The sequence below is a fragment of the Lathyrus oleraceus genome, chromosome 3 (assembly GCF_024323335.1).
Source record: "Lathyrus oleraceus cultivar Zhongwan6 chromosome 3, CAAS_Psat_ZW6_1.0, whole genome shotgun sequence".
NCBI classification, from domain to species: domain Eukaryota; kingdom Viridiplantae; phylum Streptophyta; class Magnoliopsida; order Fabales; family Fabaceae; genus Lathyrus; species Lathyrus oleraceus.
The window spans coordinates 257,854,697-257,882,039 of NC_066581.1; positions in this window are offsets into that span (position 1 = coordinate 257,854,697).

Here is a 27,343-nt window from a genome sequence, read left to right on the forward strand (position 1 = left end):
TTGGAGGGCATTCTGTTAATTAAATACGCAGCTGTTAAAATAGCTTCGTCCCACAAATAATTTGGTACTTTATTTGAAAAAAGTAGAGCTCTAGCAGCCTCTAGTAAATGTTTATTTTTCCTTTCGGTCATTCCATTTTGCTGAGGAGTATTAAGACATGAACTTTGATGTACAATCCCATTTTTTAGAAAAAATCATCCAGGATAGTGTTAAAATATTATTTTCCATTATCACATCTAAAGACTTGGATATTTGTTTGAAATTGGTTCTGCATCATTGGAAAAAAAATTCTTTACAGCCTGACAAACATCTTATTTCCCCTTTAACAAGTACACCCAACATACTCTTGTATGGTCATCTATAAATGTGATAAACCTGTCATACGGTGAACTGGACTTTTTTGTGGTTTTAATCGCAATGTCGCGGTTAGCAAGAGTCGCCACCGACTTTTCTTTTATCCAATAAGGAAAGGTGGAAAAGAACAGGAAAAACCTTAATTTAGATTTTGGGTTCGGGAGGTACATTATACAAAGGGAAGGTGTTAGCACCCTTTGTATCCATGGTTATCCATGGGCTCTTAATTGCTCGATCACTTATATTATTTTTGTCTAAAAAAAGTGTTTGTGAATTGTTTAGAAAAATTGTTTTGAAAAGAGAATTTAACTTTGTAATGATTCTTGTATGAATGTATACAAAGTGATTATCTCGTTTAGTTTTGAAAATTGTTTAGAAAAATATAACTCGGTAATGATTCTAGTATGAATGTATACCAAGTGGTGATTTTCTGAAGGTATTTTGAAAGGTGTGAGGTGTGAAAAAATGTTTTAGGTTGTGAGCCAGCAATTAAGAGATATACCGACCCAAGGTCTTTATGAGTATTTCCTATCCTTATGAGGGTAAAACTGTCCTTATTATTGAGAAATAAGTAGTTTTATCCTTTGGATGTAAAAGGGTCATCGTAGGGTCATCGATTGGTCATTGAAGGCAACAGTTACGAGGATACCTTAGCATTCGAAGGGACTATCATCTTTTAACCGTAGGCAACATCGGAGGGTCATCGAGGGACAAAGTTGTATATTCGAAGGCAACATCAGAGGGACTATAATTTATTTTATGATGATTTAACCGAAGGGTCTTTGCTAAGGGTATCCCCACGTTCGCGGGACATGACCGTAATATCGTAATCGTAAGGCAACAAAGAGAGGTCCAAGATCACTTATTCAAAGGCAAAGTTTTACAATTAATTATATAATTAGGATGAAACTACACATTAAAATTATTAAAAATAATATATTAAAAAATTAATACATTAGAAATTAATACATTAAAAATTAATTTAGGGTGAAACTCCACAAGGGTATCCCACAAATAAAGTGGAATACCTAGCCAATAACCTTTTCCGGGGATATGTGAACCTTTACGAAACTAAAAAAAAAAAAAAAAACATGTCAGAACACCAAATCAGGGTGCAATCGAAGATTACACCGGAGAAATATCACAACAATAAATAGGATAGGATGAATAATGCATGGCTATGATAAAACATAAAAAAAAAATAGAAAAGTCAGCTACTGTCTCGTTCGCCTCTGCCTCGCCTAGCGAAGGCCAGGCGAATACTCGCCCCAGGCTCGCCTAGCGAGGTGCTAGCGAGCGGCCACAGATTTTGAATTTGAAAACAGCCCCATGTTAGGAACTTTGAATTTTATGGCATTTTATCACAGGAATAACATGGTCAAACATTCAGGGTATTCAGGCATATTTAAATTCCTATACGAAAGCAAATTATATATCAACATTTAATCATGATGCATTATATATGTAGATATGGCCAATTGAAAGTATAAACAATAGAGATACGCAAACCTGTTTGCCAATTCAAGGTTGAAGGGATTGACCACTTGTAGTATCGGAATAAGTTAGGCAGCGGGAATTGGACGGCGATGGCTTCGGTGCAGATGGGCTGCCTTCAGGGTTTCTTTACTCTGAATTCTCCGGGTAGGCAGGGTTCCTATGCCAAAGTTTCTATCCGTCCTTCTCTGTTCTCTTTCTTTCTTTTTCCTCAAGGTTTTGTTCCAAGGAAACCTCAGAGTGTTTTGCTTCTCTTCCTTCTTTCTCCAGTGAATCTCCCAGTGTAAACTCCAAGTCTCACTCCCCTACTGAAACTTCAGTATTTATAGACTAATTTCGTGGGTAATGGGCTTGGAATGAGGGAGACCCAAGTCCAAAATAATTTGTTATATTTTATTTATTTATTTATTTTAATTATTTAATTAATTAATTAATTAATTAATTAAAAAAAAAAATTTCTCTTTTTTTTTTTTTTTCGTTTCTCGTTTTTTTTTTTATTATTTTTTTTATTTTTTTTTATTTTTTATTTTTTATTTTTTTTTATTTTTTTTTGGGCTCAGAATGAAGCCCGAAATTTTTGTTGTCAGTCAGCTTCGCTAGGCGAGCGCGTAGCGAACATGCCAGTTTGGGCCATTTTCTGGATTGGGCCATCCGTGAGCTGGGCCTTTGTTTCTTCAAGATCAGTGTTATATATGAGTCGGAATGCCTTGCAAAATGTCTTGAAATATTAATGGGCAAATTTTGGGGTATGACAGCTGCCCCTGTTCAATATTCTTGGACCGAGAGAGTTAGAATGGTGTATACGCCATTCGTGGTCTGGAGGTGGAAGATTATTGAACACTAGAATGCCCCAAAAATTTGCACTTGAGAATCGACAGTTGGTCTTGATGGAGATGGGCTTAAAGATGCCATCCGGGAGGTTTGATGACGAAAGCTTCAGATCGCGCCGTATATTAGGCCAATTTGAAGACATGGGTGCCACACTGGGTCGTACGTTAGACCGTATAATGAGTCATCCATTAGGCTGCCGACTTCGCTGGGGAGTCGGAGTGTGTCATATGCTGTTGGGGATAAAGGATCAGAATGGACCATACGCTAGATCGTATCTGAGTTGCAGAATGAGCCGTACGTTAGGCTGAATCTGATGACGAAAGGGGTAGTCGTACGTTAGACTACACTTCAGAAATGTACCGTATGTTAGGTAGGATCTGATGATGAAAGGGGTAGTCGTACGTTAGACTACACTTCAGAAATGTACCGTATGTTAGGTAGGATCTGATGATGAAAGGGGTAGTCGTACGTTAGACTATACTTCAGAAATGTACCGTATGTTAGGTAGCATCTGAGGGGATGGACATCCGAACGGGTCGTACGTTAGACCGTCGCAGAATGAGTCGTCTGTTAGGCCGCATCTGATGATGAAAGCGGTAGTCGTACGCCAGACTACACTTCAGAAATGTACCGTACGTTAGGTAGCATCTGAGGGTTGTAAGATCCAAACGGGTCGTACGTTAGACCGCGTTGGGGTTGTTGAAGTTCAGAATGGATCGTACGTTAGATCGTATCTGAGTTGTAGAATGAGCCGTCCGTTAGGCTGCATCTGAAAAAGAAAGTAGTCGTACGCTAGACTACACCCCTGAATGTACCGTACGCTAGGCAGCATCTGAGGATTTGAAGGTCCAAATGGGTCGTACGTTAGACCGCATTAGAGTTGCTGAAGAAGTCATATGTTGGGCTGAATCAGAATGAACCGTACGTTAGGCTGTATCTGATAACCTGTATATGTTGTACTTGCAATAAATGTCTGGGATGGGCTTAGAGATGCCATCGTTAGGAGGATATCGAAGTGTTGTCAGAATGAATGTTCCCATGAACTGTATTTGAAATATGTATCTGAATCTTGAATGTGATTGATAAAGGTGTCTGTCTGAATGAACCTTCTACTTTGACTATATCAGGAGGATAATTAACCTGCAAAGAAAAAGTTAGCTTCATGCTATGTCATGATGCATGAGATGTTTCGTGTTATGCTAAAATAAATGTGAATGTTGTATGCATGCGTATGCTGTGAAAGGATGTAATGAATGAGTTATGCGTATGAGAAGTTCTGCTTGGGGACTCTACTGGGGAAAATAAATCCCCATCTACTGATTTGAGACATTTGTGTCGATGACCCTTTCTCGGCTGGGGATGCTTGATTTCTGTCTGATGGTGGAAATATTCAGCAGAGTCGGGCTGGAGATGGATGAGATGATCAGCCTGTCTGGCGATGCCGACCTCTGTTGGGGAATAGCTGGCTGTGCCGGGGAATACTGCCAATTTCTTCTGGGAAAAATAGGCTTGCTGGGGAAGAGAATTGGTAGCGGATTCATTGGAAGCATGGTTAGACCTTATCCTCGATCCTGAAGTCTTGTAGTAATTGCTATTGCTATTCTATGCATGTATTTTGGTAAACATTGGTCATATTCAAATGCATATATTAATTCAAATTAAATCAATGGATGTTTACGCAAACAAAACAGAAAAAGAAAAAACAAAAGCATCTTTTGAAAGAAGGTTGTATTGATTTTGAAAGAAGGCCTATAAACAGGCAATTTGTGTACAAGGAGACAGAAATCCTAGTAAGAGGAAATTGTCGAAAACAAAGAGAAAGCTATGTGGAAGAAGTCCTATTGATTTTAAGTCTACTACTGTCATTATGTCTTCGAGCATCTCATCCCTTGCTGTCGGATAGAAGTGATTGGCTTGGTCAGTCCCTCGAACTTGGATGAAAGTTGACTGAGAACGGGACATAGTCATACGCTTTAATCCCTAATTTTTGCCTGGACCGCCTTTTCAGGTTTTCAGTCCACCAGGATACCCTTTTTTGCCCAAGCCGCCTTTTCAGGTTTTCGACTTGCCGGGTGTACATTTTTTTTATATATATCCCTAATTTTTGCCCGAACCCTTTTGGTTCGCCGGGATGCCCTTACTTTTGCCTAGATACGTCGATCTAGCGGGTCTCTTTTATGCGTAGTATTTTTTAACTATGTCCGCGTTCACGGGATGTGGGAAGTCTTCACCATCCATTGTAGCGAGTATCATGGCTCCACCTGAGAATACCTTCTTAACTACAAATGGCCCTTCGTATGTGGGAGTCCATTTGCCTCTGGGGTCAGTTTGTGGTAGGATGATGCGTTTGATTACCAAGTCGCCAATTTGATGCACTTGTCTCTTGACCTTTTTGTTGAATGCCCTGGTCATGCGCTTCTGATATATCTGCCCGTGACATACAGCCGCAAGTCTCTTCTCATCCATCAAATTTATCTGATCGAGTCGAGTCTGAATCCATTCGTCCTCGTCTAAGCCCGCCTCTTTCATGATCCTTAGAGAGGGAATCTGAACTTCCACTGGTAAAACAGCCATATTGTTGGTACACTCAAAACATAGTCTAGCGGTGAAAGGCGTATGGCCACCCTTGGGGGAAATGATCACGACGCCAATACCGTTGCCCAATGCGTTAGACGATCCATCAAAAACCATAGTCCATCGGGATCCCACTTCGGGTCCTTCATTCGGTCCAGGTTCTTCATAATCAGTAACAAGCATGACATCCTCATCTGGGAACTCAAAATTCATAGACTGATAATCATTCACGGCCTGATGAGCCAAATGATCAGCTAGCACGCTTCCTTTGATTGCTTTTTGGGTGGTATACTGGATATCATACTCTGTTAAAATCATCTGCCATCTTGCTATTCTTCCGGAGAGGGCGGGTTTCTCAAATATGTATTTGATAGGATCCATCTTAGAAATCAACAAAGTGGTGTGATTCAACATATACTGTCTTAGTCGGCGAGCAGCCCAGGCCAAAGCACAGCAAGTTTTCTCGAGCAGTGAGTATCTTGTTTCACAGTCGGTAAACTTTTTGCTAAGGTAGTATATGGCATACTCTTTTCGACCGGACTCGTCATGTTGTCCCAACACGCACCCCATTGAGTTTTCTAAAACGGTTAAATACATGATTAGAGGTCTTCCCTCAACTGGTGGCACCAGAATTGGAGGTTCTTGGAGGTACTTCTTGATTTTGTCGAAAGCTTCTTGACATTCATCATTCCATATCATCTCTTGATTTTTTCTCAGTAACTTGAAGATGGGTTTGCAAGTAGCGGTCAAATGGGAAATAAATCGGGCAATGTAATTCAAACGTCCCAAGAAACCTCTGACTTCTTTATCCGTACGGGGAACTGGCATCTCTTGAATAGCTCTCACCTTGGCTGGGTCGACCTCAATACCTTTACCACTGACAATAAAGCCCAAGAGTTTACCAGATCTTACTCCAAAGGTGCATTTGTTCGGGTTCAATCTCAACTTGTATTTCTTCAGCCTCTCAAACAGTTTGTATAAATGATCGAGATGTTCTTCTTCAGTATGAGACCTGGCTATCATATCGTCCACATATACTTCTATTTCATGATGGATCATGTCATGGAACAAAACCACCATAGCACGCTGGTACGTTGCTCCTGCGTTCTTTAAACCGAATGGCATTACTTTATAACAGAAGGTGCCCCATTGCGTCACAAACGTAGTCTTCTCCATGTCCTCAGGTGCCATTTTGATCTGGTTATAACCCGAGAATCCATCCATGAAGGAGAATACCTTGTGTTGAGCGGTGTTGTCTACCAGAACATCAATATGTGGCAGTGGGAAATCATCCTTGGGACTCGCTCTATTCAAATCTCTGTAATCCACACACATTCGCACCTTACCATCCTTCTTTGGCACTGGTACCACATTAGCAACCCATTGAGGATAAGAAGTAACCGCCAGAAAACCAGTATCGAATTGTTTCATGATTTCGGCCTTGATTTTCTCGGACATTTCAGGACGCATGCGACGAACCTTTTGCTTAACAGGACGACAATCTTCCTTCGTCGGCAAACGATGCACTACTATATCGGTATCCAGCCCTGGCATGTCTTCGTAAGACCAAGCAAAAATCTCCACATAGTCATGTAGCATTTGAATCAATCTTCTTTTGACACTGATTTCCAAGCCTGCTCCTATTTTGACTTCTCTCTTGTCCACCTCGGTACCCAGATTTACAGTCTCAACTGACTCCTCATGCGGCTGTATAGTCCTTTCTTCTTGTAGTAATATTCTGGCAAGTTCTTCAGGTACTTCACAATCTTCCTCACTTCCATCTTCGGCTCGGTAGATCGGATTTTCAAAGTCATAATGAACAGTAGTAGAACTATTATCAACAGGATCCAGAGTGGATAGGGATCTGCAATTCGTTACGTGCGTGTGTGTAAGAAAACATAGCTCGTTTGAAAGATAATAGGAAAGACAAAGAGCGCAATATTTGAATGCAAAACGTCCATTGATTTATTGAATATAAATATGCTTATTGTCATACCCCAAAATTTGCCCATTAATATTTCAAGACATTTCAGGGCACTCCGACTCATTTTATGACACTTAAAGGAACAAAGGCCCAGCTCGCGAATGACCCAAACTGGCCTACACGCTCACCCAGTGATAATATGAAAGTGGTTTATTTGGAAGCGGAGAAAAAGGGGTGCAAAAAGAAAAGAAAACGAACCAAACAGCAAAGCCCAGCCCAAAGCGCAAGACACAAATGTTGTGCCTGTGACGGACGTCACAGAGGGCGTGACGAGCGTCACGCAACACAGCCTTGTGACGGGCGTCACAGAAGGCGTGACGAGCGTCACGCAGCACACCCCTGGGACGGGCGTCACACATGGTGTGACGAACGTCACACCATTCCCCTACTTTGTAGGCGCAGGTAACGCTTCGGAGATTTGAAGATCCGTTGAGGAATGTTGGGCCCTGCATCCACTATATCCATGCGCACGTTGAAGACTTTTTGGGCAGCATACATGACCTAATGACAACAATATAAATAGCCACCTTGAAAACCTAAAAGGGGAGCTTTTTCGGAGATTCTTTTTTCCTTTGCCGTTTTCGCCTTTGCATTTTTTTTTCTTCTTTTCCAGCAGCTTAGGCATTGTGTTTTACAAGTGCTACACTATTTCTTTTGCAATTCCGGATTCCCTTTTGGTATTTAGTTAATTCTTTTCGCACAATAGTTTCTACAACGGAAACTATTGTGTGCCTTTTTACCGAATATAATCTTACGGCGGCAGCAAGGTCACCTCCGCTCAATTCTACCCGATCGGCCCATTCAAGGTTGCGACTCCATTGCAAACAGGTTTGCGTTACTATTATCGCCTTATGTTCCTAATTCACATGTGATATCATAATTGAGATTCATAAATATATTTGAGGCTTTGCATGTAACTTAAGTATGCCTGGATACTTTGAATTGTTGTAATGGGTGCCGCTGTTCTTCGTCCTATTTTGATCTTTGCCCATCTGACCTGTTTTATCATAACCATGCTTTGTTTACCTATTACTTTGGTGCAACTCTCGATTGCACCCTGATTTGGTATTCTAACCCGTTTGCTGAATTTTGCAAAGGTTCATATGTCCCGGGAAAAGATTGCTGTTAGGTCTCCCACTTTATTTGTGGGATACCCTTGTGGAGACTCATCCTAAGTGGCCTAATTAATTTTAATGTGTTCATTTTAATGTCTTAATTTTAATGTATTAATTTTAATGTATTAATTTTAATGCATTGATTTTAGTATGGACTTAATTACTTAATTGACTTTAAAATATGACCTTTAAATAAATGATCTTGGACCTCTCTCTGCTGCCTTACGGTATTACGGTATAGTGGTCATGTCCCGCGAATATGGGGATACCCTTAGCAAAGACCCTTCGGTTAAATCATCATAAAATAAATTGTGGTCCCTCGGATGTTGCCTTCGAAAATACGATTTTGTCCCTCGACGACCCTTCGGTGTAGCCTACGGTTAAATGATGATCGCCCCTTCGAATGCTAAGGTATCCTTACAACTGTTGCCTTCAATGACCTATCGATGACCCTACGATGACCCTTCAACATCCCCAGGATAAAACCACTTACTTCTCAATAGTAAGGACAGTTTTACCCTCATAAGGATGGGAAATGCCCGGAAAGACCTCGGACAGGTATAACCTTAATTGCTCAGTCATAACCTAAAAAAATATACTTTTCGCACCTCGCACCTTTCAAACGTCTTCTTCTGGGAAATCACCACTTAGCATACATCCGTACTAGGATCATTGCCGAGTTATATTTTTCTAAACTATTTTCTAAATTAAACGAGATAACCACTTTGTATACATTCATGCAAGAATCATTACAAAGTTAAATTCTCATTTTCTAAACATTTTCATACATTTCTCAACCGCTTTTTTTCAAACAAAGAAAACATAAATGATTGAGCAATTAAGAGCCCATGGATAACCATGGATACAAAGGGTGCCTAACACCTTCCCTTTGTATAAAGTACCTCCCGAACCTAAGAATTTAAAATTAAGGTCTTTCCTGTTCTTTTCCACCTTTCCTTATGGGATAAAAGAAAAGTCGGTGGCGACTCTTGCTATCCGCGACATTGCGATAAAAAGCAAAATACCTAAAGTCCAGTTCACCGTATGACAGAACTGGCGACTCTGCTGGGGATTACAAAGAGAGGTCCATCTTAAAAAAAAAAAAAAAAAAAAAAAAAAAAAAATCATTTATGTTTTATTATTCCTTCTTTTAAGGGGGCTTTGAGTGAAAGATCCTACACCCGGATCTAGTGTACCTTAGGTAAGTAGCAATAGATCATCGCGACTATCCGGCGTATACTGGAATGGTCAAAATGATAGCTACGGTTAATGTGACACTTTGGTTGTCCTGATGGTCCTCATGTTATTTGAGGAAAAATTTGGCTTCCGCGTGGTGTCATCAAAGCATTAACCAGACCTTTAGAACCCTAATTGACTCATCCTAGCCATTAGAAAGTAGTGAGATAACTGACTTCGGTTCCGACTGGGGTTGGTTGATACTCGATACTACACTCCTTGAGATTGGACTTTAGGGAAGCTTCGGTCAACCACTTGGTGTTGCACTGAAGTGGACTTGAGGGAAGGTCAATGATTGGAGATCCTTTTAGAACCCGGTTACTATTCTAGGACAGGTTGAACCAACTAAACTTCAGTGGGGAGGGTACTTACCTATGGAACTCATGCAAGCCTTAAAACCTAGGAATGATGGTTGTGTGACTTGCTTGTGCTTGTTATTTATTTAACCTCATAACATCATAACATCATAACCTCATGACATCATAACATCATCATACTAACCATTTCAAGGACTTAGGAATTTAGCTTTGCTCTTTGAACAGGTTATGGCTTCCAGGAAGACTATCCGGATCAATCTTGTAGCAATCTCTCCTCAACTCAAGGATTTGGTGTCAGAACTCCCCGATCATGCTCAGTTCAACAAGAAACATGGTCATCTCCTCAATCTGGTTACCACGGGTTTCAAAGAAGATATGATGAGAGTCCTATTCCAGTTCTTCGATCCTAAGCACCATTGCTTCACTTTCCCAGATTATCAGTTGGTACCCACGTTAGAAGAATTCTCCCAGCTGCTTGGGATACCTATCCTGGATCAAATACCCTTCAGCGGTTTAGAAAAGATGCCAAAGTCTGAAGAAGTTGCCGCAGCTTTACACATGACGAAATCTGACATTGAGACCAATTGGGTAACAAGAAGTGGAATTAAAGGTTTACTCGCCAAATTTCTGATAAGTGAGGCCCGAGAATTCCTAAAAGTTATGAATGTTCATGCTTTTGAAGATGTTCTAGCATTGTTAATCTATGGTTTGGTGTTATTTCCTAATCCAGACCAATTCATAGACATGAATGCTATTAAGATATTCCTCACTCATAACCCTGTGCCTACCTTGCTTGGAGATGTTTTGCATTCCCTTCACACTCGTACTATGAAGAAGCAAGGGACTCTCATGTGCTGCGTACCATTGTTGTCTAGGTGGTTTATTTCGCACCTCCCTCAATCAGTCTTGAAGAATGATCAAAATCTGAAATGGTCTCAAAGGATAATGACACTCTCCCATTCAGACATCCGGTGGTGTTCTAACCTCAGAGAAAATGTTATCATCATCGACCGTTGTGGAGAATTCCCTAATGTACCCCTCATGGGGATAAGAGGAGGTATTACTTATAATCCTGCCTTAGCCCTACGTCAGTTTGGGTATGCCCGAAGAGATGGTCCACATGGAATGATTATTCAAGGTACAGTGTTCGACTATGACAATGACCCTCAAAATCTCCGTCAAAAGTTTGTACGAGCTTGGGGCATGGTGAAAAGAAGCAATTTAGGCAAGAAAAATTCTATTCCTATGGAGCCTTATCTCAGATGGGTCCGCGCCAGAGCTCGTGAACTTGTCATGCCATATCTTGCAGTCGGACCATTGATTGTTGAATCGGAGGTCGAAGGAGGTACTTCCCAGATCATTTCTTACCCAGATATGCCTACTGATGCTGAGGAATTGAAAAGATCCTGGACCCAGTTGAGAGAGGAGAGAGATACTTTCGAAGCTCAGTTCAATGCAGAAAGGAAGAAAGTATTAGAGCTCACCAGTCAGCTTAATGAGGAACGAAGACTCAATGCATATCTTCGCCCAAAAAGAAGTCGCCCCTGGGAGATTTGAGATGTCATTGTATTGTACTATTATTCCTTTTGTAATGAACATTGATTAAAAAAGTAGCAATAAACATTTCTCTCTTGTTGGTGATTTATGCAAAGTTAAATTCCAAAAGTCCTTGAAAACATTTCATGCATTGCATCACATAACATAACATGGCATAACAGGTATTCTAAAGGACCATATTCTCACGGTCTGCCTCTTAAACAGAAAAATGGATCTCGAGCAAACTGTCAAAGATCTCCAGACTCAGAATGCTCAGTTCAAGGAGATGATGCTAAGCTTATCCAAGGGGCAGGAGGAACTGAAGGCTCTTTTGGCCGAAAAGAAGAAGGACAAGAAAGCTGTGAGCTTCATTAACCCGGGCAGAAGGCGTAAAGGACAGGCTACGGGAATCAAAATTGGAATCCCGAATGGTCCAGAAGAGGGGGCGGAAATTGATTCAGAGGAGGAGAATCCTGATTTCTCTAACCCTGAGGATGAAGATGAAGAGTATGAAAATGAACAGTACTCTCCAAGAGATGATAAGTACAAACTGCTGGAAGAACGCATGCTAGCCATGGAGGGTCAGAAGACACCTGGTCTGGATTTCGAAAGTCTGGGTCTGGTCTCCGATGTGACCATTCCCCGCAAATTCAAAATCCCCACTTTCACTAAGTATGATGGTGCGTCTTGTCCTCAGATGCATCTAAGGGCCTATGTGAGAAAGATTCAGCCGCATACCACTGATAAGAAACTGTGGATCCACTTCTTCCAAGAAAGTTTGTCTGGCACTCAGTTGGAATGGTATTATCAGCTCGAGAGCTCTGACATCCGCACCTGGACTGATTTAGCAACGGCTTTCTATAAGCAGTATCAGTACAATTCTGAATTAGCACCTACTCGGCTACAGTTGCAGAACATGGCCATGGGATCTAAAGAAAGCTTCAAAGAGTATGCTCAGAAATGGAGAGATTTGGCTGGCAGAGTCAAGCCCCCTATGACTGACCGAGAATTAGTAGACCTGTTCATGGGTACCCTGACTGGCCCATTCTACAGCCACCTACTGGGGAGTTCTTCATCAGGTTTCACTGAACTTATACTGACAGGCGAACGGGTGGAGAGCGGCATTCGGAGTGGGAAGTTACAGGCAGCTACTTCTACAAGCAGCAAAAAGTCCTACCATGGGAAGAATGAATCGAATGCGGTGTATGGTCAGAAGAATCCTAATAAGAAAAGTGGTGACCACGCCGTTGGAGCAGTGACGATCGCAGCACCGCCATCTCAGAACTTCCAACAAAGACAAGACAGACCAAGAAGGCAGTTCACCAGGATCAATATGACCTTGGCACAGGCACTGCAGGGAATGCTAAAGGCAAATTTGATCACCCTCAGAGATCCTCCTACAAATCCCAACACTTCCTCTTCTCGTTATAATCCCAATGCCAGGTGTGCGTATCACTCCGATAGCCCCGGGCACGATACAAACGATTGCTGGCCATTGAAGAATAAGATTCAGGATATGATCGAAGCTGGAGAAATTGAGTTCGAGCCTCCGGAAACTCCTAATGTCATCACTGCTCCTATGCCTAATCATGACAAAGTTGTTAATGCTCTCGATGACGGTTCTCTCATCACTACTGTAGCGGACTTAACATCTCCTCTCCCGATCATAAAGAGGAATTTATTGCAAGCTGGTTTATTTCCAGGTTGTACTGAAGATTGCAATCTCTGCATACTCCGGCCCAAGGACTGTCTGAAGTTGAAGAATGGTATCCAACGACTGATGGACGATCGTACAATCCTCTTTGAAAGGGTTTCTAAGGCAGAAAACCCTATTGAAGAGATATCTGTGATTGCGAGGTCCAAAATTCCAGTGAAGATTACTGCTCCCAGAATACCTGTAAAGATTATTGCTGAGCCCAGAGTAGCTCCCCTGATCATTACTGCACCTGGCCCGATCCCGTATTCCTCAAGCAAAGCTATTCCGTGGAATTATGGAGGTGATGTTTACATCCATGGTGTAAAGCAAGTTGGCAATTCTGCTAATCCTAATGACATTGTTGGGACTAGTAAAGTTACTCGAAGCGGAAGGATCTTCTCTCCAGAGATCTCACCTCCGGTTCCCGAAAACCGAGGAAAAGGACCAGTCAACCCTTCTCAGTCAGAGACACCGATCGAAGCTACTACTGAAGATGTTGCCAAACGAGAAATGGAAGAAATGCTGAAAATCATCCGCAAGAGTGATTTCGATGTGGTAGAACAGTTGGGGCATACTCCTTCCAAAATCTCGATGTTGTCCTTGTTGTTATCCTCTGAATCTCATGCCCATGCCTTGATAAAATTCCTGAAGACTGCCCATGTACCTCAAGAGACCTCCGTCGATCAGTTCGAAAACTATGTTGCTAACCTGACTGTTGACGACGGCCTAGGTTTTTCCAATGCTGACCTGACACCAGCAGGAAAAGACCACAACAAGGCCCTGCATATTTCTATTGAGTGTAAGGGAATCACTTTGGCTCATGTGTTGATTGATAATGGCTCTTCCTTGAATGTGCTACCGCAAGTCGTGCTCGATAAACTTGGCTGTAAAGGCATTGAATTGAAGCCTAGTGATATTGTGGTACGTGCTTACGATGGTGCGAAGAGTGTTGTCCATGGCGAAGTAGTCCTCCCTATCAAGATAGGACCTCAAGTCTTCAATACTACCTTCCATGTAATGAACATTCGTCCTGCCTATTCCTGCTTACTGGGACGCCCTTGGATTCATGGGGCAGGTGCTGTAGCTTCGTCTCTCCATCAAAAGTTGAGATATCCGATAGGGGGTAAGATTGTCACTGTGTGTGGGGAAGAAGAATACATTGTCAATAGTGTGCATACCTTCAGATACGTTGAGATGGATGGTGAATTCTTCGAGACTCCAACTCAGTCATTTGAAGTGGTTTCTCCACCCGATCCTGTCCTTAAGCCAACTCCCTGTGTGCCCAAGGTTATTCGTGCTCCTCCTGTTATGATTTCTCTGAAAGATGCTCAAGCTGTGGTCGAAGGTGGTGGCTGTACTGGCTGGGGTCAACTGATCCACGTACCGTACAAGTCTGACAAAGCTGGTCTGGGATTCAACTCTGAAAAAATGGTCAAAGATCAAATCAATGCTGTAGAGGATTCTGACGATGATTGTGACCTAGATAGCTGGATCTACCCAACAATTGGCGACGGACTCAATAATTGGAAGGCTGAAGACACTATCCCGATCTCCTTTAGTCAGGAGTAATTGCTATTGTCCATTTAGTTTTGCAAATCTTTATTTTTTCAATTGAACTTCTTAAAGCATTGTGTCTATACCCGGGGCACAATAGCTAATTTGTTAAGGGTTTTGTCATTTCATAAGCATATTCATATTCAATAAATCAATGGACTTTTTCGCATTCAAATGTTGCGCTCTTTATTTTTCCCGTCGTCTTTCAAACAAGCTATGCATTCTTACACACACTCACGTCATAAATCGCAGATCCGTATCCACTCTGGATCCTATTGACAATAATTCCGCTACTGTTCATTATGACTTTGAAAATCCGATCTACCAAGCCGAAGAGGGAAGTGAGGAAGATTGTGAAGTCCCTGGAGAGCTTGCCAGACTGTTACTGCAAGAGGAAAGGACTATACAGCCGCATGAAGAGTCACTCGAAGTCGTAAATCTAGGTACTGAAGTGGAAAGAAAGGAAGTCAGAATAGGAGCAGGATTGGAAAACAGTGTCAAAGAAAGACTGATTCAGATGTTACATGACTATGTAGAGGTTTTCGCCTGGTCTTATGAAGACATGCCCGGATTGGATACTGACATAGTAATGCATCGGCTGCCTACGAAGGAAGACTGCCGTCCTGTCAAGCAAAAGGTTCGCCGTATGCGTCCTGAAATGTCTGAGAAAATCAAAGCCGAGGTTATGAAACAATTCAATGCCGGTTTCCTAGCCGTTACTTCTTATCCTCAATGGGTTGCTAATGTGGTGCCTGTGCCAAAGAAGGATGGTAAGGTGCGAATGTGTGTGGATTACAGAGATTTGAATAGAGCGAGTCCCAAAGATGATTTTCCACTGCCACATATTGATGTTCTGGTAGACAACACCGCTCAACACAAGGTATTCTCCTTCATGGATGGATTCTCGGGTTATAACCAGATCAAAATGGCACCTGAGGACATGGAGAAGACTACGTTTGTGACGCAATGGGGCACCTTCTGTTATAAAGTAATGCCGTTTGGTTTAAAGAACGCAGGAGCAACATACCAGCGTGCTATGGTGGTTTTGTTCCATGACATGATCCATCACGAAATAGAAGTATATGTGGACGATATGATAGCCAGGTCTCATACTGAAGAAGAACATCTCGATCATTTATACAAACTGTTTGAGAGGCTGAAGAAATACAAGTTGAGATTGAACCCGAACAAATGCACCTTTGGAGTAAGATCCGGTAAACTCTTGGGCTTTATTGTCAGTGGTAAAGGTATTGAGGTTGACCCGGCCAAGGTGAGAGCTATTCAAGAAATGCCAGTTCCCCGTACGGATAAAGAAGTCAGAGGTTTCTTGGGACGTTTGAATTACATTGCCCGATTTATTTCCCATTTGACCGCTACTTGCAAACCCATCTTCAAGTTACTGAGAAAAAATCAAGAGATGATATGGAATGATGAATGTCAAGAAGCTTTCGACAAAATCAAGAAGTACCTCCAAGAACCTCCAATTCTGGTGCCACCAGTTGAGGGAAGACCTCTAATCATGTATTTGACCGTTTTAGAAAACTCAATGGGGTGCGTGTTGGGGCAACATGACGAGTCTGGTCGAAAAGAGCATGCCATATACTACCTTAGCAAAAAGTTTACCGACTGTGAAACAAGATACTCACTGCTCGAGAAAACTTGCTGTGCTTTGGCCTGGGCTGCTCGCCGACTAAGACAGTATATGTTGAATCACACCACTTTGTTGATTTCTAAGATGGATCCTATCAAATACATATTTGAGAAACCCGCCCTCTCCGGAAGAATAGCAAGATGGCAGATGATTTTAACAGAGTATGATATCCAGTATACCACCCAAAAAGCAATCAAAGGAAGCGTGCTAGCTGATCATTTGGCTCATCAGGCAGTGAATGATTATCAGTCTATGAATTTTGAGTTCCCAGATGAGGATGTCATGCTTGTTACTGATTATGAAGAACCTGGACCAGAGGAAGGACCTGAAGTGGGATCCCGATGGACTATGGTTTTTGATGGATCGTCTAACGCATTGGGCAACGGTATTGGCGTCGTGATCATTTCCCCCAAGGGTGGCCATACGCCTTTCACCGCTAGACTATGTTTTGAGTGTACCAACAATATGGCTGAGTATGAAGCATGTATTTTGGGACTCAGAGCTGCTATAGACCTGAGAATCAAGTTTTTGAGGGTGTATGGAGACTCAGCCTTAGTAATCAGTCAGGTCAAAGGAGAATGGGACACTAAACATCCGAACCTCATCCCCTATCGAGAGCAGGTGTTGACATTAATCCCATACTTTGAAGAGATCACATTCGAACATATTCCCCGAGAGGAGAACCAGTTGGCAGACGCATTAGCTACCATGTCATCTATGTTCAGAGTCAGATGGGACAATGAAGCTCCCCGGATTACCATTGAACGACTAGACGAACCAGCATATTGTTATGAACTTAACGCTGATGAAGTAGAAGAGAAGCCTTGGTTCCACGAGATAAAAAGATATTTAGAAGCTCAGGAATACCCTGAAGGGACATCCATCAATGACAGGAAATTTCTGAGGAAGTTCTCCGCTAAATTCTTTTTGAGTAATGGAATATTGTACAAACGTAACCATGATTCGACTTTGCTTCGCTGTGTGGATAGAAAGGAATCAGAGAAGATTATGGAAGACATGCACGACGGTATCTTTGGGACTCATTCTAGTGGACATACAATGGCCAAGAAGATTCTGAGGTCAGGGTATTATTGGTCTACCATGGAAACTGATTGCCACCATCACTCCAGAACTTGTCATAAGTGCCAGATCTATGCGGATAAAGTACATGTGCCTCCTGCTCCATTAAACGTGTTGACCGCGCCGTGGCCCTTTGCAATGTGGGGCATTGATATGATTGGCGAGATTAAACCTACCGCCTCTAATGGACATCGTTTCATCCTTGTTGCTATTGATTACTTCACAAAGTGGGTGGAGGCAGCCTCATTTGCTTCTGTTACTAAGAATGTGGTGGCACGATTCATCAAGAACAGCCTCATCTGCCGATACGGCGTCCCTGAGAGAATTATCACTGATAATGGTACTAATTTGAACAACAAGATGATTACTGAACTCTGCACGCAGTTCAAAATTAAGCATCACAACTCTTCTCCGTACCGGCCAAAGATGAATGGCGCCGTAGAAGCTGCTAATAAGAATATCAAGAAGATCATACAAAAGATGACGGTAACATACAAAGACTGGCATGAGATGTTACCGTTTGCCCTTCACGGTTATCGCACTTCAGTACGCACTTCGACAGGGGCAACTCCTTTCTCTTTAGTCTATGGAATGGAAGCCGTTTTACCAGTGGAAGTTCAGATTCCCTCCCTAAGGATCATGAAAGAGGCGGGCTTAGATGAAGATGAATGGATTCAGACACGACTCGATCAGATAAACTTGATCGATGAGAAGAGACTTGCGGCTGTTTGTCATGGACAGATATATCAGAAGCGCATGACCCAGGCATTTAACAAAAGAGTCAAGAGACAGGTGTATCAAATTGGCGACTTGGTGATCAAGCGTATCATTCTACCCCAAGGTGATCCCAGAGGCAAATGGACTCCCACATACGAAGGGCCATTTGTAGTTAAGAAGGTATTCTCTGGTGGAGCCATGATACTTGCTACGATGGATGGTGAAGACTTCCCACATCCCGTGAACGCGGACATAGTTAAAAAATACTACGCATAAAAAAAGACCCGCTAGATCGACGTATCTAGGAAAAAGTAAGGGCATCCCGGCGAACCAAAAGGGTTCGGGCAAAAATTAGGGATATATATATAAAAGATGTACACCCGGCAAGTCGAAAACCTGAAAAGGCGGCTTGGGCAAAAAAGGGTATCCTGTTGGACTGAAAACCTGAAAAGGCGGTCCAGGCAAAAGTTAGGGATTAAAGCGTATGACTATGTCCCGTTTTCAGTCAACTTTCATCCAAGTTCAAGGGACTGACCAAGCCAATCACTTCTATCCGACAGCAGAGGATGAGATGCTTGAAGACATAATGGCCGTAGTAGACTTAAAATCAATAGGACTTTTTCTGCATAGTTTTCTCTTTGTTTCGACAATTTCCTCTTACCAGGATTTCTGTCTCCTTGTACACAAATTGCCTGTTTATAGGCCTCCTTTCAAAATCAATACAACCTTCTTGCAAAAAAGATATTTTTGTTTTTACTTTTTCCGTCTTGTTTGCGTAAACGTCCATTGATTTAATTTGAATTAATATGTGCATTTGAATATGATCAATGTTTATCAAAAATACGTACGTAGAATAGCAATAGCAGTTACTACAAGACTTTGGGATCGAGGATAAGGTCTAATCATGCTCCCGATGAGTCCACTACCAATTCTCTTCCCCCAGCAAGCCTGTCTTCCCCAGAAGAAGTGGGCAGTATTCCCCGGCACAGCCAGCTATCCCCCAACAGAGGTTGGCACCATCAGACAGATTGATCCTCTCTTCCATCCCCAGCCAGGCTCTGTTGAATATTTCCGCCATCAGACCAAATCAACAACCCCCTGCCGCGAAAGGGTCATCATTACAAGTATCTCCAATCAGTAGATGGGGATTTATTTTCCCCAGTAGGTCTCCAAGCAGAACTTCTCATACGCATAACTCATTCCTTACATCATTTCACATCATACGCATGCATACAACATTCGCATTTATTTTCGAAAGCATAGAACATCTCATGCATCATGACATGGCATAAAGCTAACCTTTCTTTGCAGGTTAATTATCCTCCTGATATAGTCAAAGTAAAAGGCTCATCCAGGCAGACGCCTTTATCAATCACAGACAAGATTCAGATACATATTCCAGATGCAATTCACGGGAACATTCATTCAGACAGACACCTCTATCAATTATGTACAAGATCCAGATATGTATCTCAGATACAATTCCCGGGACATGCATTCTGACTACAGTTCAGTATCTTCCTAACGATGGCATCTTTAAGCTCATCCCAGACATTTATTGCAAGTACAACATGTACAGATATTATCAGATACAGCCTAACATACGGTTCATTCTGATTCAGCCCAACATATGATTCCTTCAACTATTTCAAGACGGTCTAATGTACGACCCAATTAAGACCTTTGTCTCCTCAGATGCTACCTAGTGTACGGTACATTTCTGAAGTGTAGTCTAGTGTACGACTACCCCCTTTTATCATCAGATTCGGCCTAATGGACGGCTCATTCTGCTCTGATACGGTCTAATGTACGACCCAATTAAGACCTTTGTCTCCTCAGATGCTACCTAGTGTACGGTACATTTCTGAAGTGTAGTCTAGTGTACGACTACCCCCTTTTTATCATCAGATTCGGCCTAATGGACGGCTCATTCTGCTCTGATACGGTCTAATGTACGACCCAATTAAGACCTTTGTCTCCTCAGATGCTACCTAGTGTACGGTACATTTCTGAAGTGTAGTCTAGTGTACGACTACCCCCTTTTTATCATCAGATTCGGCCTAATGGACGGCTCATTCTGCTCTGATACGGTCTAATGTACGACCCAATTAAGACCTTTGTCTCCTCAGATGCTACCTAGTGTACGGTACATTTCTGAAGTGTAGTCTAGTGTACGACTACCCCCTTTTATCATCAGATTCAGCCTAATGGACGGCTCATCCTGCAACTCCAATACAGTCTCTCGTAAGACCCATTTGGATCTTCAACTCAGATACAATCTAGCGTACGATCCGTTCTGATTTTTCATCCTCAGCAAAGTCATCTGCCTAATGGATAGCCCACTCTGGTCTTCAGACACGGTCTAATGTATGATCCATTCTGATCCCTTATCCCCAGCAGTATAGCATACTCTGACTCCCCGACGAAGTCAACAGCATAATGGTGACACAATCTGGAAATCTCCTCAGCAAGTTTCTTGGATGGTATCTTTAAGCCCATCTCCACCAAGACTAATTGGCAAGTGCAAAATTTCGGGGCATTCTAGTGTTCAATAATCTTTCACCTCCAGACCACGAACAGCACATACCATTCTACTCTCTCGGTTCAAGAATATTGAACAGGGGCAGCTGTCATACCCCAAAATTTGCCCATTAATATTTCAAGACATTTCAGGGCACTCCGACTCATTTTATGACACTTAAAGGAACAAAGGCCCAGCTCGCGAATGACCCAAACTGGCCTACACGCTCACCCAGTGATAATATGAAAGTGGTTTATTTGGAAGCGGAGAAAAAGGGGTGCAAAAAGAAAAGAAAACGAACCAAACAGCAAAGCCCAGCCCAAAGCGCAAGACACAAATGTTGTGCCTGTGACGGACGTCACAGAGGGCGTGACGAGCGTCACGCAACACAGCCTTGTGACGGGCGTCACAGAAGGCGTGACGAGCGTCACGCAGCACACCCCTGGGACGGGCGTCACACATGGTGTGACGAACGTCACACCATTCCCCTACTTTGTAGGCGCAGGTAACGCTTCGGAGATTTGAAGATCCGTTGAGGAATGTTGGGCCCTGCATCCACTATATCCATGCGCACGTTGAAGACTTTTTGGGCAGCATACATGACCTAATGACAACAATATAAATAGCCACCTTGAAAACCTAAAAGGGGAGCTTTTTCGGAGATTCTTTTTTCCTTTGCCGTTTTCGCCTTTGCATTTTTTTTTCTTCTTTTCCAGCAGCTTAGGCATTGTGTTTTACAAGTGCTACACTATTTCTTTTGCAATTCCGGATTCCCTTTTGGTATTTAGTTAATTCTTTTCGCACAATAGTTTCTACAACGGAAACTATTGTGTGCCTTTTTACCGAATATAATCTTACGGCGGCAGCAAGGTCACCTCCGCTCAATTCTACCCGATCGGCCCATTCAAGGTTGCGACTCCATTGCAAACAGGTTTGCGTTACTATTATCGCCTTATGTTCCTAATTCACATGTGATATCATAATTGAGATTCATAAATATATTTGAGGCTTTGCATGTAACTTAAGTATGCCTGGATACTTTGAATTGTTGTAATGGGTGCCGCTGTTCTTCGTCCTATTTTGATCTTTGCCCATCTGACCTGTTTTATCATAACCATGCTTTGTTTACCTATTACTTTGGTGCAACTCTCGATTGCACCCTGATTTGGTATTCTAACCCGTTTGCTGAATTTTGCAAAGGTTCATATGTCCCGGGAAAAGATTGCTGTTAGGTCTCCCACTTTATTTGTGGGATACCCTTGTGGAGACTCATCCTAAGTGGCCTAATTAATTTTAATGTGTTCATTTTAATGTCTTAATTTTAATGTATTAATTTTAATGTATTAATTTTAATGCATTGATTTTAGTATGGACTTAATTACTTAATTGACTTTAAAATATGACCTTTAAATAAATGATCTTGGACCTCTCTCTGCTGCCTTACGGTATTACGGTATAGTGGTCATGTCCCGCGAATATGGGGATACCCTTAGCAAAGACCCTTCGGTTAAATCATCATAAAATAAATTGTGGTCCCTCGGATGTTGCCTTCGAAAATACGATTTTGTCCCTCGACGACCCTTCGGTGTAGCCTACGGTTAAATGATGATCGCCCCTTCGAATGCTAAGGTATCCTTACAACTGTTGCCTTCAATGACCTATCGATGACCCTACGATGACCCTTCAACATCCCCAGGATAAAACCACTTACTTCTCAATAGTAAGGACAGTTTTACCCTCATAAGGATGGGAAATGCCCGGAAAGACCTCGGACAGGTATAACCTTAATTGCTCAGTCATAACCTAAAAAAATATACTTTTCGCACCTCGCACCTTTCAAACGTCTTCTTCTGGGAAATCACCACTTAGCATACATCCGTACTAGGATCATTGCCGAGTTATATTTTTCTAAACTATTTTCTAAATTAAACGAGATAACCACTTTGTATACATTCATGCAAGAATCATTACAAAGTTAAATTCTCATTTTCTAAACATTTTCATACATTTCTCAACCGCTTTTTTTCAAACAAAGAAAACATAAATGATTGAGCAATTAAGAGCCCATGGATAACCATGGATACAAAGGGTGCCTAACACCTTCCCTTTGTATAAAGTACCTCCCGAACCTAAGAATTTAAAATTAAGGTCTTTCCTGTTCTTTTCCACCTTTCCTTATGGGATAAAAGAAAAGTCGGTGGCGACTCTTGCTATCCGCGACATTGCGATAAAAAGCAAAATACCTAAAGTCCAGTTCACCGTATGACACTTATGAAAATGACAAAACCCTTAACAAATTAGCTATTGTGCCTCGGGCATAGACACAATGCTTTAAGAAGTTTGATTGTAAAAGAAAATTAAAATTTGCAATTCTAGAATAAACAATAACAATTACTCCTGACTAAAGGAAATCGGGATAATGTCTTCAGTCTTCCAATTGTTGAGTCCGTCACCAATTGTTGGGAAAATCCAGCTATCCAAGTCGCAATCACTATCAGCATCTTCCATAGCATTAATCTGATTTTTGACTATCTTTCCAGAGTTAAACCCCAGGCCAGCTTTATCAGACTTGTACGGTACATTGATCAGTTGACCCCAACCAGCACGATCACCATTTTCAATCGCGGCTTGAGCATCTTTCAGAGAGATCATGACAGGGGGAGCACGAACAATCTTGGGCACAAGGGGAGTTGGCTTAAGGACAGGACTGGGTGGAGGAACCACTTCAAATGACTGAGAAGGAGTCTCAAAGAATTCACCATCCATCTCGACGTATTTGAAGGCTTGCACACTACTGACAATATACTCTTCTTCTCCACATACAGTGACAACCATGCCTGCTATTGGATACTTCAGCTTTTGATGAAGCGACGAAGCTACCGCACCTGCCCCATGGATCCAAGGGCGCCCCAACAAGCAGGAGTAGGCGGGACGAATATCCATCACGTGAAAGGTAGTGTTGAAGACTTGAGGTCCTATCTTGATAGGGAGAACCACTTCACCATAGACAACACTCTTCGCACCATCGTAAGCACGCACCACAACATCACTAGGTTTCAGTTCAATGCCTTTGTAGTCAAATTTATCGAGTACAGCTTTCGGGAGCACATTCAAGGAAGAGCCGTTGTCGATCAACACGTGAGCCAGGGTGATCCCCTCACACTCGATGGAGATATGCAGAGCTTTATTGTGATTCTTTCCTGCTGGCGTCAGGTTAGCATCGGAAAAGCCTAGGCCATTGTCAACAGTCAAATTAGCAACATAATGTTCGAATTGATCGACGGATGTTTCTTGAGGCACATGAGCGGTCTTCAAGAATTTCATCAACGCATTGGCATGGGATTCAGAAGATAACAATAAAGACAACATTGAGATTTTAGACGGAGTATGCCCCAATTGTTCCACTACATCAAAATCGCTCTTACGGATGATTTTCAGCATCTCTTCCATTTCCTGTTTGGCAACATCTTCAGAAGTAACTTCGACCGATGTCTCTGACTGAGGAGGATTGACTGGTCTTTTTCCTCGAATTTCGGGAGCGGGAGGTGAGATTTCTGGGGAGTAGATCCTTCCACTTCGAGTAACTTTACTAGTCCCCACAATATCATTAGGATTAGCAGAACTAACAACTTGCTTTATGCCATGGATGTAAACGTCGCCTCCATAGTTCCACGGAATAGCTTTGCTGGAGGAATATGGCACGGGGCCAAGTGCGGTAATAATCAGGGGAGCCACTTTGGGCTCAGCGGTAATCTTCACAGGCACTCTAGTAGCGGTAATCTTCACTGGAGCTTTGGACCTAGCAATCACAGATACCTCTTCAATAGAGTTGTCCACCTTAGGAACCCTTTCAAATAGAATTGTACGATCATCCATCAGCCGTTGAATGTCGTTCTTCAACTTCAAACAATCATTGGGTCGGAGTACACAGAGATCGCAATCTTCAGCACAACCTGGAAATAAACCAGCTTGCAATAAATTCTTCTTAACGATCAGGAGAGGAGATGCTAAATCAGCAACGTCAGTAACGTGAGAATTGTCGTCCACAACATTAACATTCTGGTCATGATTAGGCATAGGTGCTGTGATGACATTGGGGGTCGCCGGAGGATCAAATTCAATTTCTCCAGCGTCGATCATATCCTGAATCTTGTTCTTCAACAACCAGCAATCATTCGTATCATGCCCGGGGCTATCGGAGTGATAGGCACACCTGGCGTTGGGATTATAACGAGGAGAAGTAGTGTTGGGATTTGCAGGAGGGCCTCTGAGGGTAATCAAATTGGCCTTTAACATACTCTGCAGTGCTTGGGTTAAAGTCATATTGATCTTGGTAAACTGTCTTCTCGACCTGTCTTGTCTGTGTTAGAAGTTCTGAGATGGCGGTGCGGCAATTGTAACTGCCCCAACAGTATGGTCACGATTCTTCTTGTTATGCTTCCTCTCACTGTACACAGCATTTGATTCATTCTTTCCTTGATAGGACTTTTTGGTGCTTGCAGAAGTAGCTGCCTGTATCTTTCCACTTCGAATGCCGCTTTCAACCCGTTCACCTGTCAAGATAAGTTCAGTGAAACCTGACGAGGAACTTCCCAGTAGATGGCTATAGAATGGGCCAGTCAGTGTACCCATGAACATGTCCACTAACTCTCGATCAGTCATAGGGGGTTTGACTCTGCCAGCCAAATCTCTCCACTTTTGAGCATATTCTTTGAAACTTTCTTTAGAGCCCATATTCATATTTTGTAGCTGTAGCCGAGTAGGCGCTAACTCAGAATTATACTGGTAGTGCTTGTAGAAAGCTGTTGCTAAATCAGTCCATGTGCGGATGTTAGAGCTCTCAAGCTGATAATACCACTCTAACTGTGTGCCAGACAGACTCTCTTGGAAGAAATGGATCCACAGTTTCTTATCAGTAGTGTGCGGCTGAATCTTTCTCACATAAGCCCTTAGATGCATCTGAGGACAAGAGGCACCATCATACTTAGTGAAAATGGGAACCTTGAATTTGCGGGGAATGACCACATCAGAGACCAGACCCAAGTTTTCGAAATCCAGACCGGGCACTTTCTGCCCCTCCATAGCTAGCATACGTTCTTCCAGCAACTTGTACTTATCATCCTTCGGAGAGTACTGTTCATGTTCATAATCTTCATCGTCGTCCTCAGAATTGACGAGATTAGGATTCTCATCTTCCGAATCATTCTCGGTCTCTTCTTCTGAATCCTTCGGAATTCTAATCTTGACTCCTGTAACCTGTCCCTTAAGCCTTCTCCCCGGGTTGATGTAACCCACAAGTATCTGGTCCTTCTTCTTCTCCATCAAAAGAGCTTTCAGTTCTTCCTGCCCCTTAGATAAGCTCAGCATCATTTCCTGGAATTGAGCATTCTGGGCCTGGAGATCTTTGACAGTTTGTTCGAGAGCCATTGTTCAATCTGTTTGAATCTGCTGGAATCTGTTTGATAGGAAAATCGTGAGAACACTGATCCTTTAGAATACCTGTTATGCGATGCAATGCAATGTATGAAATGTTTTCAAGGACTTTCGGGATTTAACTTTGCATAAACTAACAAAAAGAGCTTTTTTTTTTCTTTTTTTTTTCTCTTTTGTTTTTGCTTTTGTTTTTGTTTTTTCTGCAGAGTTAAATCCCTAAATCCTTGAAATGGTTAGTACAATGCCATGATGTTATGATGTTATGTTGTTATGATGTCATGTTGTTAGATAAATAACAAGCACAAGCAAGTCACACAACAATCATTCCTAGGTTTTAAGGCTTGCGTGAGTTCCATAGGTAAATACCCTCCCCACTGAAGTTTGGTTGGTTCAACCTGTCTTAGAATAGTAACCGGGTTCTAGAAGGATCTCAAATCATTGACCTTTCCTTAAGTCCACTTCAGTGCAACACCAAGTGGTTGACCGAAGCTTCCCTAAAGTCCAATCTCAAAGAGTGTAGTATCGAGTCTCAACCAACTCCAGTCGGAACCGAAGCCAGTTATCTCACTACTTTCTAATGGCCAGGATGAGTCAATTAGGGTTCTAAAGGTCTGGTTAATGCTTTTATGACACCACGCGAATGCCAAATATTTCCTCAACTAACATGAGGAACATCAGGACATCCAAAGTGCCACATTAACCGTAGCCATCATTTTGACCATTCTAGTATACGCCGGACAGTCGCGATGATCTCTTGCTACTTACCTAAGGTACACTAGATCCGGGTGTAGGATCTTTCACTCAAGCATAACATACCCAAGCATTCCCTTAAAAATAAATCAGACAAATTGAATAAGTGATCTTGTTTTTAAGGTAACCTCTCTTTTTAAATATTTAGGGTCCCCAGCAGAGTCGCCAGTTCTGTCATACGGTGAACTGGACTTTTTTGTGGTTTTAATCGCAATGTCGCGGTTAGCAAGAGTCGCCACCGACTTTTCTTTTATCCAATAAGGAAAGGTGGAAAAGAACAGGAAAAACCTTAATTTAGATTTTGGGTTCGGGAGGTACATTATACAAAGGGAAGGTGTTAGCACCCTTTGTATCCATGGTTATCCATGGGCTCTTAATTGCTCGATCACTTATATTATTTTTGTCTAAAAAAAGTGTTTGTGAATTGTTTAGAAAAATTGTTTTGAAAAGAGAATTTAACTTTGTAATGATTCTTGTATGAATGTATACAAAGTGATTAT